This window comes from Mercenaria mercenaria, chromosome 6 (assembly GCF_021730395.1).
Source record: "Mercenaria mercenaria strain notata chromosome 6, MADL_Memer_1, whole genome shotgun sequence".
Lineage (NCBI taxonomy): Eukaryota > Metazoa > Mollusca > Bivalvia > Venerida > Veneridae > Mercenaria > Mercenaria mercenaria.
Window position 1 is genome coordinate 50582863 of NC_069366.1, and position 13906 is coordinate 50596768.

Here is a 13906-nt window from a genome sequence, read left to right on the forward strand (position 1 = left end):
AACAAACAAAATGCAATCAGTTGAACTTTTCAGGCGAAAACCTGATGATTAAAATCAGAAAGATCTCAAAAGTTACTGTTCTTCGTTAAACAATAATATTTTTTTCACACTTTCATAGATATAAACTGATAATAAATGTGTATTGAAATTCCGGCATAGAAATGGACACTGACTTTATATTACTGCGGTGTTGACAGCGGAAGCAGTGGTCCAGTACTAAGACTGTCTACGAAACCAAGGATAACGAGTACAAACATAAGGATCAGTGTTCAGTATACACCTGAAAATAATAGACTTGCTATTTGCCGAGTGCACACTTGTTTTCTATAGTCGTTAATATAAAGTAGACTTTGAAATATGCGCACACATGCATAATCTCATAAGCACTTCTTTAATGTATGAACCGCCTCGGTAGCCTAGTGGTATCTAGCGTCCGCTTCGAGAGCGGGAGGTCGTGGGTTCGATCCCCGGCCGCGTCATACCAAAGACGTAAAAAATGGTACTAGTAGCTTTCTCGCTTGGCGCTCAGCATTAAGAGGATAGTGCTAGGACAGTCTGGTGTCAGTATAATGTGACTAGGTAGGGTATCATGTCACGTGTCTACGGCGTGATATTCCAGTGAGGCAGCACTATAAAGTTGAGCGTTGTGCTCACTGCTACAAGTAGACACCGTCGTTTATATGACTGAAAAATTGTTGAAAAAGACGTTAAACCCGAACACACACACACACACACACACACACACACACACACACACACACACACACACACACTTTAATGTATGTTCTCTGAAATTAACAAATAACTGGCTCAACTGAGACACCATACTTTAAAGTAAATTCAGTTTTTTCACCACGAGGTTCAAAATGCATGGGAGTCTCGTGATAGTCAAGCCTTTAATTTCACATGGTTAAAGTGTAAACAAATAGTTAAATTTGCTTCGTTTTATTTCTCACGGAAAAGATCGGACGGTTTTTGATATTGGAATAATTTTAGAATATATATGCATTTAAAGTTGAAAGTTGATCGTTTTCTACAGAATGTAAAACTGAAACAAGTAAGCACTTTTACTTTTTCAGCAATGTCCCTCAGGTGAACTTTGACACTGTTTACAAAGAGAAACCAGTTTTGTGTCATCCTGAAATGCGTTGTTCGGCTGAAACTTATAGTTCCCGGAAAAGTTCTAAAATGGTTTATTTTGGGGATTTTTGTTTTATTTATGTATTCAACACAATGTGCATTATTTCCAGTTTTTGAAAATGATTGAAATTGAACTTTATTTTAGAAAAAGTTCCGATCTTTCAATAATATTTTGCCAGCGGATGCTTACAAATTTTAAGTGAAATGCCTTTCTTGTCCAAAGGTGGTGTGTAAAGCGAAAAACTATCATTACACATTGCGTTTATTCTTTAAATGTAAAGGATCGGTAACAGATTAAGGAGATCGGGCAGTGCTAAACTATACTAAATGGATATCTCTAGCCGTGAATAAGGAGGCATATATATTTCAGTAAGGAAATCTGAGGTAAAAGAACAATCATATATTTAATTCCTTGAAATAAACATGGCGGCGAAATATTTTAGAAAAACTGTGCACGTGTTTTGCGCATTAGAATGTTTAACGACATTTTCTTGAAAAAGTAACGCTCGTATGCACTATTTTGGCATTTCTTTGATTTGAAAATAAATATTTTATAGCAATTTAGGTTACATACGATACCGAAATTTTGCACCAAAAATCTTATCTCATTTTCTTCCAAAGCACTGTGGAGATAGGGTTCAGCGTAGCTTTCATGCCCGCAAGTTTACCTGCAGATATATCTTTTCAACTTTTATCATATATTTTTTGTGTCCTTGCATTTTGAAAGCTGTTTCGAGGATTCTGATTTTTCACATGAATTTCTAATTTCAATTTGCGGAAGAACCTTAAATTTACTTTTGAAATCCGGGAAACAATGGTAATTTTCTCGAAGGGAACAATGCATAGTTTTAGCATGAAGATTCTCGAGCACATTTTACCGAACTTCTGCTTTTAGTGATCAACTCAGAAATTATTTATATGGGCAATTATACGTTAAATATTGCATTCGTCAATATATAAAACGTGTTAAAAAAGGCTTGAACATAACCAAACTCAAATTTTCATTTACACATTTTCAAAGCAAGTTGCCTTACACAAAACACAACTGCCATGTGGAATTTTATGAACATATCTGAAACAAAAATGTTCTTGAAAGAGTTCAATTATCTTGAACATTCTTAAAATGTCATTTAAAGACACATTTATGTCAACCTTTAAGTAGATGATAATTTAAATGTTCCGCTCTATTTGTGATACAGATAATATCTGCTGTAAACATTTTACAAGACGGTCTCTTCGCTGGCACTTAGAATTATTTTGATAGTAATGTGAATTCTCACTTACTTTAAATATATTTGAGATTTTCTTTTCTGACTTTTACCCTTTATAAATTCATTTTTTAATATCTTAACCTGATTTTCTGTCTCTAAAAGTTGATGTTGTACCAGGTTTATGTATGGCTGTTATTAACTGGCTTATAATCTATAGCTTCAAGCAGGGTTTATCAATTCCAAGGCCACTAAAGCGTCATAAATTTCTTCACATAATATTCCTCTTCAATCAATGCAATTAAATTTTGTGATATTTATGCTCGCAGCTTGTTTGTATTATAGCGTTTAAGGCGGACTAAGTTATATTCTGTCTAAACCTACGAAAACACATAACTCACATATTGTCTACAGGTAATTAACTTATTTAGGACATACATTAGGCGGAGGATGAATAAATTGGGACGTGTTGTCTTCATTGTCACAACGACCATTTGCCTTTCCTGGAGAAAATGATAGCTGCAGTTGTGTGCTTTGCCTACTGGGCTAGCAGCCCTGTTTAACTATTTCTAACATAATAATTGACTTTTGAAAGTATAATTACTACCAAAACAGTTTATTACACTTCAAATAACATTTCATACAGTTATTCTATGCATTACGATATCTTTTTTTATTCTATACCTATTTTATCTATCCAATCGCGAACGTTCATTTGCAACACGTGACCGTACAATATATTACGGTATTTGGATGCACGTGCGTACAAAAATCCTGTATTTTCTGTATTTGGAAGCACGCGCGTACAAAAAATCCTGTATTTTCTGTATTTGGACGGTTCAACAGTCCCATGTTAAACATACGATAAAGCCCGAAACGCGTGAAAATGTTCCAAATGTAAATTGGATGAAGTAGGCGCTCTATGTACAGAGTTTGATTATGCGTCTTGAAATCTGGATTTAATTTGAGTTTTTGTGTTTACAACGCACAAAAACGATTCAAGGGATAACAATGCTATCTGATTTAGATATTAAAACGTTCGTTAATGATCAAAAACTTAAAAATACAGTAAAAAGGATCATCAGATGTTGGAATATTTGAAAAGACGTTTAAAGAAGACGTTCCGGACGAAACCTAGAAATTTGTATCAGCCCTGACTGTCTGAATAGCTACCTCAGCAGTTTTTATTTAACGGTTAAGAAAGAAAATGGAGAAGATTATGAATGGCAACGGACGGGCGGTCAGCATCCAAAACATGTCTGCTCTATAATTCAGTTTCCGTCGCATCTTCACCAAACTTGCTGACAATGTTTGTGGGCATTACATCTCGGCCAGTTTCGATAACCAGCCAAATTGTACCAGACACTCTTTGATTATAGTCCTTGAATTACTCGAAAAACGGGGAAATTAGCCTTGTCCGCTCTTTTAAGTCGAACAGTTTTCATCCGATCTTCCCCAAACTTGCTGACAATAATTGTGGGCATAATATCTCGGCCAAGTATTTTTATCACCCAAATCGCCAAATGGCTGTTGTAGGGAGGTTGCACCATATACTTTTTTAATGATGATACGCAGAAAAAACAGCATTCAATGAATTGCGTATATTACTTATGAAGTGAAATAAATATAGAATAAAAATGTTATTTAAGGTCTAACATTGTTCTGTATAATATATATTTGCACTCATACCAAGCTGGAAGAAACTAGAAAAGGCAGGAATACAATATTCAGTGAAACATTTTGAATTTAAACTATTATTATAGTAAGATAAAATAGATATAGAATTAAAAGGTTATTTAACATTGTACTGTACCATACGATATATATTTGGACTCGTACCTAGCTGAGAAAACCATAATGAACTCGCCTAGCGGGTCGTCCAGTATGGTTTTCTCAGCTGGGTACTCATCCAAATATATCTCCGTATTGTACAGAACAATGTTAAATAACCTAATAGTATTTTTACATTATACATTTTTTTTATTTTACAACAAATTAGTTAATAAAATCTAAAAGCCAACCTATTACATTATCACAGAAACATTTCAGGATTGCTTATTACTAGGTAATCATAACATTGCATTATCAATATGGTCTTGAAAAATGATATTACAGACTATATTATCGAAAGAAACGCAATATTGTTCTAGTGTTAATGCTGTCCGCTAGGATTTCGCAAATCTTATTGAAGGAATTTCTAAAAACTGGTATGAAAATGAGAAAATTATTAACGTTTCTATATTAAATCAAAATGGCAGCCGTTTTATTTCAATGACAACATAATATAAAATGGAAGATTGATTAAATTTCTAGCTATGTTAACTTATTTACTTATTTCTGCAATATATTGTTACTACATTGTCCAATTATAATGAACGAAATTACCACGTTTTACATCTTTAGCTTAAGAAACATTGGAATTATAGTCTATCTAAAACGTTTTCTGCTAAATAAAATTTCTGCAGTGTGTACCTTGTAAACACACTAAAATGGATACTTTTATGATCAGCCATTTACTACCATATCTTTCTCAGTGATCCGATTATAAAACTTCTTTCAGCGTTATGAAATGCTTGATGATGGCTTTCAAGCCATATAAACCTATTGCCAGGCCTTTCCCATTTAGCACCACATTGATCTGTATGATTTACTTTTAATCAGTTTTGCATATAATTATATAATTTTCATCTGTCCACAATCAAACTATAACTAAGATCTTTTCAATAAAGAAGGCTTAAATTAAAAGAGCAGCATTTTAGTGTTATGCCGTGCCTTCCGTTGCCATTGCATGTGTTAGGGATTCACCTTACGGGAATTGATTTTATTCTTTTTAGTCAGTGCTTTAGCAACTGGCTATAGCTCTAAATCAACTACTAAGTTCAGCCTCGCGTCGTTTGAGTTTTCCTTCTATTTCTATGTGACCGCATCGCACAAATATTCTGGACGTGTAAAAAATATTCATATATTTATTTTTTATAATCTTGGTATTGTATGAGTGTGTGAGTAACTGAGGACTACTGTTTTAAACAACGAAATCAAGCACGGGTTCTAGAATAATGATGAACTTTATATTCACATTCGAAATATTCGAAATCACTCTGCTCTAAGGTTATTGTTAGGGTTTCGGGTTAGGGTTAAGGGTTAGGGTTGCAACTGGCCCCACCGTGGGGCAAACTTAGTTTTATATTGAGTTTTATAGGGAAAACGTTTATAACACTTCTTGTCTTGAACAACAATGCACAAAACTTAGATATTTGATATGTACCATTGTCTAGGTGACCTCTACCAACATTGTTCAAATCATGACCGGTCTATGCTCAATGAAATGTTGATTCTTCAGGTGAATCGGTTGATATATCACTCAAAAAGCACTGGCTATCAGTCCTTTTAGGGCTTTGATTATTTACACTCACCTGTGACTATGGAACATGGTGGCGTTGGGGGCTTGGGCGTGAGGGTGAGCTTAGGTGAGGACCAAAAGCTGGTTTAAGCTCTCCAGTGGTGGCGCCCAGGTGTGTTCCTTTGTTTGTTCGTTTTGATATAATGTTTTTGCTTTGTTCTTGTATTTTTCTATGTGTGCTAGTCTTGTGCACGTATGTGTGGTTATGGTTGTGCTTTTGGATGCCTTACTTTACCTGTTGGATATTCATCCCAGTTTCTTTTAAATTTTCTATTTGTATAGTGTCTGTGTGTACGATGTCATACTTCATTGAAATAAGCACAGTACAGAAGTGTCAACATTCAAAACTTTTGAAAACAATTCAGCCATACATTAAAAAAAACTTACTTGCTGAACGTAAACAGTGAAGCTAGCAATTCATCAGACTATATTTACAACAGTCTCAGTAATTACATATTTTAACTAAATTTTCCGTAGGCGTTCGCGTGCTTGCACGGTTTGAAATTTCAGCCTCTCCAATAGTTTACTGAAAGCACACTTTAATGAATGAATATACATGTACAATAATGCTACAGCTACCTCACATAAACCTGGAACAACAGTTATTGTATATTGACTGTAGCATATTAACTAATCGAATTTCAACTAGTTAAATTTAGATATAAATATGCAATTTCAATTTAAATTTCAATCAACAAAAATCGTTCCTTAGAAGTTTCCACTTAAGTAGCTCTTACTCCCAAACATTTGATAGTAATTTGAGCCGTGCCATGAGAAAACCAACATAGTGGGTTTGCGACCAGCATGGATCCAGACCAGCCTGCGCATCCGCGCAGTCTGGTCAGGCTCCATGCTGTTCGCTTTTAAAGCCTATTGGAATTGGAGAAACTGTTAGCGAACAGCATGGATCCTGACCAGACTGCGCGGATGCGCAGGCTGGTCTGGATCCATGCTGGTCGCAAAGCCACTATGTTGGTTGTCCCATGACACGGCTCATTTATAGCTTATTTTATATAAACGAGTATATCACAGACAATAGTCAAAGAAATGTTAGTTGCTTTGTTTTTATTTCGTTATTGTAATCTTATTTGCAAATTATTTGCATTCTCTTAACATCGTGTACTAATAACTGCAGAGCGAAGTCAAAGTAAATAATGCCAGACCGCAAATATTGATCCGGGACTGCTCAAAAATAATTATTAAAAAAATATTAAAAGTGTTTTCTTGCACAGTAAGGTGGTCTGCCTAGAGAAAGCATTTGATAAAAACAGTTCACATTAGGTCATGAAACGTGAAATAAATATTGTAATTAGCATCATAATTACCGTCATTGCAATTTAGTTTCCAGTTGATGATGTAAATACATACATGTATTATATAATCTTTTCTCTGCATATCGTCTGCATCATCCAGTATTTTGTCTTTTATTTGTAGTGAGGATATAGCATTTATCTAAAAGTTCCAAATATGTAGCATGTTAAAATGTTAAGCATATATCTCAGATTCTCTTTACTATTGATTGATGACTGCTTATGAGGATTTTATAAAGAAAGATTAATGGATAAGAAATAAGACAGAATTTGTGGTCTAATGATATATAATTCTTAAAGTGCAATGATTTTACATTCAGAAATGAAAAGCAAAGAAGATTCGGCCTTATTTAACCACAGTTTTCAGTGTAATGTTTCATTAGGGAGTGATAGTAGGTTTAAATGCTACTTCAAACAGCTTTGCTATTAGGGTTAACCCTTATGCGTAAAGTGTCGCCTACGGATCATAAGGTCAGTGGTTTGATCCCCGGTAGGAACCTTGGTATGTTCTCCCACAGGTTAACTTTGTTTGGTTTGTTGACTAAATCTTATTTAGTATTGTTTTTTCTTTTTTTTTATAGTGCGAGTCTTTAACAGATCATGTGTACTCCTAAAACTGAAAAGCAGATGTTTTTTATTCCCGATTGTTAATCATTTATTTTAAATGAAAATGCCTAATATATAATGCCTACTTTTTCTATATCAATATTGGATTCGGTTGTTTTTATCTAAATTTCAATTCGAGGTGTTTTACAAAATCTCTTTTTATTATGGCTTATTCTTGACAAATTGATAAACAAATTACTCTGTGTTATTATGTCATAGGCACTTTAATAAGCTTGACTTTTATTAGTATGAAGTTTATACATATCATTCGTCCGTCATCTGAGCGATGACGGAATGACCATAATACAACTATGTCAGTCTTATCGGCAGGAAAGAGAGTTGTTACAGTAGCACAGTTTACATAGAGTGTTATATTTTGCTCAGTAACCACCAATTATTAGAATATTCCGCTTTATTAGTTTACTAATACAGTGTTGTTGTGATAAATCAAAGGAAATATAACAAGTATACAGCAAATACTATATAATAACACGAAGAGTGTCTACAAAGAAGACTGTCTGAATATGCCCCTTTCCTCTTGATAAACATGGCATGTATTATTCACATACGAATATCAATAGAAAATTGTTAGTCTTTAATTAAATTGTCAAAAGTTTAACCAGCGTTCTTGACAAAATTACTCTGAATTTAAACGCACTATATGTGTAATATCGCCGGTTGAGCAAACTCAGACATTGACTGGGATAAATACATAGACAAAAACTATCATTGGACAAGTTCAAGCTGGAAATAGTTAAAGACGAGTAATCTGTGTGACATCATCTTTTTCTTATTCTAGGGAACTTTAAATCGCATAATAACCATAAGTATGAAGCTGTAATTACGTAGCCATAATTTGTCCAATTGTAATATCAAAGTCACAATTGTTTATTTAAATATAATCTGTCACAATAAGTTATTTAACTGAACCTTTACATTGCAAAGTATTAAACCGAAATTGTGATTTTAGAAGTTTCAAAAGAAACCAATTCTAGCCTTATTTTATCGACTTTAGTGACTATTAATCATGGATATGCTCTTATAAAAAGGCAACTAAAATGCCATCAGTATTGCTGATACCTTAGAATAAAGAAAGTTTTCTCAATCAAAACGCTAAGCTTGTGTTTGGGACAAACACACTTTTTAGTTTTATGTAAAGGACTGTATGCTGTTACAGATTTGCTTTTATTCATGGTCAATCTGGTGGGAAAATGAAAAAAAAAAACTTTTTAAATTGTACTTTTACATAACATGTCTCTCTGTTGTCATATGGCGCTATGACTTGTTAAAGCACTACATATCAAAAATGGTGGTGTTCATTGCAGTTCTTTTTCTCTCATGCTCGTAATATGCCATAAATTTAACTTATCTTTCCCAAAATGTTGTTTATGTTTTCAACAAGTTTATAATATATCATTTACGGAAAGTAAAAATTTAAATGGTAGAAGTCAAAATGAAAGGCATTGTATTGTAGCTAGGCACCAGCTCTTTCAAACAACGTATAGTCCTCTGAAATGTGACATTGAACGGGAGAGCAGCAGTATACGAAATATAGTGCTAGAAGCGGACACTTCTTATATGTAGAAAGTGGCGGGTTTTGACCCGTTTTGACATACCCTTGCAAATGTCTTTTGCAATATCAGATATTTTCTGTATGACAGCCCAGATATAATCAATAACCATATAAAGTATGAAACGCTGAAATGAATTAAACAAGTGATTCATACGGTCCAATCAACGAATATTTTGCTAGCAAAAATATTTACGTTAATGGCTGTAACATGCGGAGTTCAAATTCCGAGGTTAAGTTAATTGCTAGCAAAATAATTTACGCTTAATGACTATTACATACGGGGTTCAGATTCAGAGTTTAAGCAAATTGGATTTGTTGTAGATTTAATTCCATGGATTTAGGCATTTATTTGCATATGTGTATATCCTTTGGGACCATGGACTCAATTCAATAGATGCTAAACAGAGTTTCACTTTAGCTGATGCTAAGGGCTTGAGTGTGTTTTTAGGTTTAACGTCGCACCGACACAATTATGGCGGCTTTCCAGCTTTGATGGTGGAGGAAGACCCCAGGTGCCCCTCCGTGCATTATTTCATTACGAGCGGGCACCTGGGTAGAACCACCGACCTTCCGTAAGCCAGCTGGATGGCTTCCTCACATGAAGAATTCAACGCCCCGAGTGAGGCTCGGACCAACATCGATGAGAGGCAAGTGATTTAAGTCAGCGACTTTAACCACTCGGCCATGGAGGCCCCCGCTAGGGGCGTGAGAGGTGTTGCACATTGCATTACCTCTTATGAACAAACTCAATCAAACCGAGTCTGCTATTATTCTGCGTGGTTGTATTTTATGCTTCCAAATGATCTATTTACAGATTATATCACACACTCAATTAAACACCCTTACCGATAACCATTTCATATAGTGCCAGACACGGAAATTCCATATGCATAGTTATATAACGGTAAATATAAGTTTGTAGAATGTGGCGTTTTATGTCCGAATTCTTTACACGACCTGAAAATGTTTGTTTGCAATCAACGCTAGGTGTGTCCGAGATGATCAAGCACTTACTTAATTCACGATTCAACAGTATTAAGCTCCTCCCTGGGGCCCTCCCTCTTTCAGTTGTCAATTCTCTTTGGTTAACTTCAGTTTCATCTGTGCTTGTAAATTTCTATACCCACACGCGATTCTCCTAGGCCTTTCAAATGGTAGAAATACACATGAAAGGCATTGAATTGTAGCTAAGCACCAGTTCTTTCAAACAATATATAGCTTTCTGAAATGTGACATTGAACGGGTGAGCAATTGGTGTTAAGAAATGGTTCAAAATGCGAGTAACTGTCGTAATTATTTAAAAAATGTTGAACTATAAAGAAGATCTGCAAAAGTTATTGTAAGAGTGCCTAATATGGGAAATGACGTATACATATTCGATACTCTTCCCATTAGGAACCCCTTTTCTAAGTTTAAAATTGACAACCTACATGACGAACTCCTTAACTCCTTAACTCTTAGTTAAATATAGATCTTTAAACCGAAAACAATACAATTCTGAAATTGCTACAGGCGGACAGACTAACATACATACATATAATATTGTTTCCTGTGTATTTGTAAAACCATGATTCAACAAGAACATCTACACTTGATTTTGCCTCATTTATCATTCGTCTAATCAAAACATCTTTATAACCAATGTCTTGCGTGTGACATAATCACTGTTTGGTCGTCGTCCATATCATTATCTCGTTGTTATGCTCCAGACAGCTTGTCAACGGCAGACAGCATAACGACTGATTTATCTATTTTCATTTCATTATCTACCTAAATATGGTAAACATGTTTTCCTAAAATGTATGTGAGGTCATATGACTGTACTCTTGAATAAATGATGAGACACAGTTTAGTAACAAAATACTGTTTCTCTCTGATCTTGCATTAAAACCCTTCTCGTTGTGCTCTGTTTCCAGGATGTCTACCCTAACATTTTAATTGTTGTATTCAGTAATATACTCATTTAAAAGTTGTATTAACGAAATTATTGAAATGAATAGAAATATTGACGAAAAGACAATGGATTTCCTACGCTAAAGCATCTGTCGTGAAGCTAAAATAAACAGATGAAATAACGATTGGTAAGGTTATAACTGGGCACTGTCTTATGTATCTTTTTCAAACGACATAACAAAACTTTACCAGTAACGAAATAAAGCTTATGTTATGCTAAAGTCTTTTTTTTTACAAAATTTGTAATGCAGTCACCTACCACGGTTTCATTTTTTATTGTAGTATAAAAACAAACTACTTTTGTGGGGTACAAAATGTCCGGAACAAAACCTGTCAATCCAGCAATTAACAAGATAATTTCGCGTTACCTGTCAATGGAACATAGCAACCATTGTGCCACCAAGGGGGCAGGAAAACGTTATGGTTCTTTCACATACTGCGAGCCTAAATTGATTCACAATGAAGGTCATCATGAAGATATTACATCATCATTATTATGTAGTAAAGTTTTATAGAAGTAAGTAAGTAAGTAAAATGTGACCTGAAATCGGTATGCATAACCTAACTGCTTCATCTTAGAAAAGACCCTGCTTAAAAATGAAAGGTTCCCGGAGGCATAGCAACTTACGTAACAAATTATTTAAACCTACAACAGTGCATAGGAATAATATAAGAACGTATCACCAATTTCGTTAAAGGCGGCATCACAAAAAGGTATCACTGCGCTCTAACTGCTATTGACATACTGAAACAGAGCAGTGTAATAAATATATACATGTAGGAAGATATTTACATAACGATTAAAATATCTGTGCTTTTTAAAATATGTTATTGTCTTTTTAATTTGACACTGTCTGTGTACATCAAGTATATAAAGTCATCTGTAAAAGTACTATAAAAATGTTATACCATTTTACAGTTTTTCTAAACTATTTTCCGCATAAAAACACTCTCTTAGTATCAGCGACAGACACAATATCTTCTTCATGTTCTTAATAGAACAAATTAATCATCAGTTTGACTTCATACTGTCTAGAAATGCATACTTTAAAACAATTACTTAATGATGAGACAGTAATCAATACAGAAGCGTTGAGCTGGTCTTCAGTCTGCAATTCGTAATCCAATTTGCTTCGCAGTGAAAACACAGTATATATTTTTGCAGTTCGCAATTCAGATAACAGAGATTATTTTTCATTTAAGGTCTAAGATTGTTTATCCTTTTGTTCTGAATAACAAGCTGCAAAATATTTTGCAGAACAGATCTTTTATCTCACCCTTATATAATAGTTTGCATTTTGCAATTTACAACTCGAATTACATAATTTTGGCTACTGGGGCGTTTCATTCTATTGTGCACTTTATAATTTCAATTTGCAATTCGAAAATGCAATCAGAAGTATATGGCAGTCCGCATTTCGAAGTACAGACGTAATTGCAAACTCTTTTGCAGTTTATTATCGTAGAAATGTATTATTGTTTCGCATTTAAGGACAAATTGCTCTTTGTAAATTTAATCTAAGACTATTAAACATTTTGCGTTTTCCGATTTGAATGGCAAACCCTAATCCTTTAAATTTTTAAACGCCCGTTTGAAAAACGGGACATATTATGGGAACTCCCCTGGCGGGCGGGATGGCGGGCGGGCGGGCGGCGTCCACAGACTTTGTCCGGAACATATCTTCTACATGCATGAAGGGATTTTGATGAAACTTGGCACAGTTGTTCACCATCATGAGACGGAGTGTCATGCGCAAAAACCAGGTCCCTAGGTCTAAGGTCAAGGTCACACTTAAAGGTCAAAGGTCAAATTCAAGAATGACTTTGTCCGGAGCATATCTTCTTTATGCATGGAGGGATTTTGATGAAAGTTGGTACAATTGTTTATCATCATAAGACGGAGTGTCATGCGCAAAAACCAGGTCCCTAGGTCTAAGGTCAAGGTCACTCTTAGAGGTCAAAGGATACAAGAATGAAAACTTTGTCCGGAGCATATCTTCTTCATGCATGGAGGGATTTTGATATAACTTGGCACAAATGTTCACCACCACGAGGCGGAGTGTCATGCACAAGAACCAGGTCCCTAGGTCAAAGGTCAAGGTCACACTTAGAGGTCAAAGGATACAAGAATAAAAACCTTGTCCGGAGCATTTCTTCTTCATACATAGAGGGATTTTGATATAACTTTGCACAAATGTTCACCACTACGAGGCGGAGTGTCATGCGCACGAACCAGGTCCCTAGGTCAAAGGTCAAGGTCACACTTAGAGGCCAAAGGTCAGATACAAGAATGACTGTCCGAAGCATTTCTTCTTCATGCATGGAGGGACTTTGATGTAACTTGGCACAATTATACACCATCATGAGACAAAGTGTCATGCGCAGTTCCCTTCTTTAGAATTACTTCCCTTTGTTGTTACTATAAATAGCTTATATTGTAACTTTTTCATTACTAGTCGTAGGGAAAAATCGAGACCACTTTTCTGTAGTACAACATGCATGCTACATCCAATTATGAGATGTATTTTGACCAATCTCGTCCTGGTAAAGATTTTTGCGTGGACTTGCAATTTTTTTCTCTTTTTTTTTCTTTTAAGATTAACTTCCCTTAGTTGTTACTATAAATAACTTATATTGTAACTTTTTTATAATAGACCGTAGGGAAAAAACAAGACCACTTTTCTGTGGAACAAGATAGATGTTACTTTCAAATTTT